Consider the following 3,527-nt stretch of genomic DNA (forward strand, 5'->3'; position numbering starts at 1 on the left):
GAGAAAGTTAAAAAAATGTGCTCCAATCTGCACTCAGAGTTCATTGGTCATTGGTTCTATCTCTGGATGTAGATAGCATGGCTCTTTGTGGGACCTTTGGAATTGCCTTGGATCACTGTATTGATTAGAGTAGCTAACTCTTTCAGAGTTGATCATAATTACAACATTGCTGTTACTGTGCTCAGTGTTAACTGGCCCCAGTCACTTTGCTTTGTATCATTTCTTACAGGTCTTCCCAGTTTTTCTTTTTTCCCTTTGAAACCATTTCTCCTCATTTTATTATATTACAACAGTATTCCATCACAATCATTTACCACAGTTTGTTCAGCCATTCACCAGTTGTTGGGCAATTCCCTCAATTTCCAATTCTTTGCTAACAATAAAAGAGCTGCTTTGATTATTTGTGTATGTATAGGTCCTTTTCCTTTAAAAAATATCTTTAGGATACAAACATAGCAGTGGTATTGCTAGTTCAAAGGGTATGCATAGTTTTACAATTCTTTTAGTATAGTTCCAAATTGTTTTCCAGAATGGCTGAATCAGTTCACAACTCGTTTTCCCACATCCTCTCCAACATTTGTTACTTTTCTTTTCTGTCATGTTATTAGGCAATCTGATAGCTATGGGGTGGTACCTCAAGAATGTTTTAATTTAAATTTCTCTAAAATAGTGATTTGGAGTTTTTTTTTTTCATATATCTATAGGTAGTTTTGATAGCTTTATCTGAAAACTGCCTGTTCATACTATTTGACCATTTATCAATTAGGGAATGGCTCTTATTTTTTATAAATTTGACTCAATTCTCTATGTACTTGAGAAATGAGGTTTTTTTTTTAAATGGAGACTTTCTTTCTTCTACTGGCATATACTCAATTCTTCAAGAAAATCAAAGGACAAATCAAGTGACATACCTTAGAACATTGCTCAACATGTACCAAACACAGCTCATGCATTTGCACACTGTAATTTGTAAACATGCTCTTTTGCAGTGATTCATAGTTTTCAGTCTCATGCGTATTGTCCCAGATCTAATATTTAAATAAATTTAATAGTAACACCCAAATCTGAGAAACTAAGTTTTTAGATGAAATCTATAGTTACTCAAAATTGCCTTCTCCATTGCAAGTCATTTTTCTTTCAGTGCAAGTTATATTTAACTGCTTATTCAGAAACAGTTTTATTCAGAAATTATGTACACAACATGTGAGAGGTAGCAGATACCTTAACTTCAGTTGCCTTTACTTATATAAAAGTAGTAAATTCTTAAGAAAATACTAATAATCATCTTTATTCTTAATATTTATATTCGGTTATTAAAATGTATAGATGACACACAAACAATAAAATAATAATTTTTACACACACATAATTTCAGGCAAACAATACTCCCATTTGTGAAACATAAAAGTTAAAAACAAAGATTAAAAAAATACTTCTCTAAAGACTAGTTAATGTGGTCAAAGATGGGGAAGAGAGAAATCTGGACAACAACCTATTCCCATTTTCTTCCTCCCAACCTGCTAACACTTCTTGTGAAGTTTGGTTTTCTGAATAGCTTGTTAAACACAGAAACTCAACTGTCTTCACTGGTTTGAAATAATTCCGGTTTGGTGAATTGCAAATACTGGTTTCTTCTTTTGTAGAAGGAAATTGTGATTTGTTTTTTAAATGTAATAATTCAACGTTCTGCTGACTTCTTTTTTTGTTTCTTCCTAATACTATTTTTGCTTTCTGGAGCAGCTTCCCTGAAGGCAAACTGCCTATACTTTCCATGTCCACTTCTTTGGGTTCTTCACCAGGATGATTATGGCATATTATTTTGGCTTGACCAGTTATGTTCTGGTGAATTGCTGATGACTCTGAGACTAGAACCATTACCATGTGGGAAACTAGTGCCTTTTTTCCTTCTGATTGGTATCTGGAAAAATCATACTTATTTGACTTTCATTTTACTTGACAAAATTTTTTTTTTATTTCTTCAAAATTAGAAAGGTGAATAAAGCTCTCTAGGAGATATAGGCAACATTCTGTTTTTAGTTCTTCTAAGTCTTTTTCATTTATAGTTCCTTTATGGTCAGAAATTTCAGGAGTATATTCCTGCGTAGCTTTATTCAGAGGTAGTTGTACCAAATCCAGCTTAATGCCCTTCACTGGATTTATTATATAAGATTCTGTACAATCTAAATGCTCTCCGAGTTGGCTTGCTAAGTTGTTAAGGACATGGATTGCACGAAGGAAATGAATCTATAGGCTCTGAACTGAAGGCAACTTCTGTGAAGGATGCCTGCTTTCTTGATATTGGAAATCCTTTTTTTATCACCTGTTCGTTAGTATTTTCCCAAGAGTCATTAGTGCAATTCCAGCTGTTTCTAAGTTCTGTCCTTTTAAAAGTATTTCCAGTGATAGGAGCAAAAGATCCAATGCTGTATTTTACTCTTCCAGATATATTGCTTTTGGATTCTATAAAGTCATACACCAACTTGGATATGATATCAACAACTTGAAAGGGAGTTCTTTGTGCCAAGATTCTGTGTTGTTCACTTAGAAGATGGGCCTGGGTATCTCTGGGAGCAGCTGTCACAGTGACCCTTCTTTTTTCTCTCTTGGGGAGGGGGGGTTTACTCAGGAGGGCAGCACCCTTCATTGGCTTCACAGCCCATTCTGTTCCTTAGCTTGTGTTGGTTTCTGCAGACTAGACATTTTATCCAAACCAAAAGGACTGCAGGGCTTAGGAATGTAATAGTTTATGAGATGTATTGGATAGCTCAAGGTAAAATGGTCTGTAATGGTGGCTCAAATCTTGCATTTACAAATGGTTTTTTGAGCCTTCCTGTTTTTGTTTTCTGAATACCCAGTCATTTTCTCACCTCTCTTAGTGATGTGCTTGATTTCTTGATCAGATACAAGTCTTTTTTCTTTTGTTCAATATTTATTTAATATCATCAATATAAAAAATTTCACTCCCCAAGATAAAGCATTTCACAGAATCCTATTTGAAGGGATGAATTCACGTTTCTTGATAGCTTTTTCAACTAGTAATTTTTCTATGCTCATATGTATTCAATCTGGAGTCTTGAATAAGCTTCCATCACAACTAGTATGAGGTGAAATATTTCTTTTTATACATGTTGATTCCGGACTTGGGACAGGAGAAATACACCCCAATGTCTGAGCATGTTTTGCTTCATTTTTATTTGAAATTAGGTCGCTTATATCTTTGCTGAGAAATTTTTCAACTCTCCAGTAATGGCCTTTGCTGTGTATCCTCATGGTGCCTGCTTTCATGGCCTCTGTGCAGAGGTCCATGTGCTGGAGCCTGCTCCTGTGGGGCCCACCAGCTCTAGCCAGGCTGCCTGCTGGGGCAGGAGGGGAGAGGGCTGAGTCCGCCACCTCTGTTTCCTGGGCAGTGTGGAGAAATGAGATTTTTATCAGAGAAAGTTGCTGTAAATATTCTTCTCACAGTTATGATTACTGTTCATTTCCCTCTATCCTATTTCCTTCTGTTTATCCCACTGTCTCTTTTTCGT

The 3,527-nt window shown here is 35.6% G+C and overlaps 1 pseudogene; it reads right to left on the reverse strand.

Annotated features, from left to right (window-relative positions):
- Window positions 1-1,437: 1,437 nt before the first annotated feature.
- LOC118854941 lies at window positions 1,438-3,270 on the reverse strand (annotated as a pseudogene).
- Between the last annotated feature and the right edge of the window lie 257 nt (window positions 3,271-3,527).

The sequence above is a fragment of the Trichosurus vulpecula genome, chromosome 6 (assembly GCF_011100635.1).
Source record: "Trichosurus vulpecula isolate mTriVul1 chromosome 6, mTriVul1.pri, whole genome shotgun sequence".
Lineage (NCBI taxonomy): Eukaryota > Metazoa > Chordata > Mammalia > Diprotodontia > Phalangeridae > Trichosurus > Trichosurus vulpecula.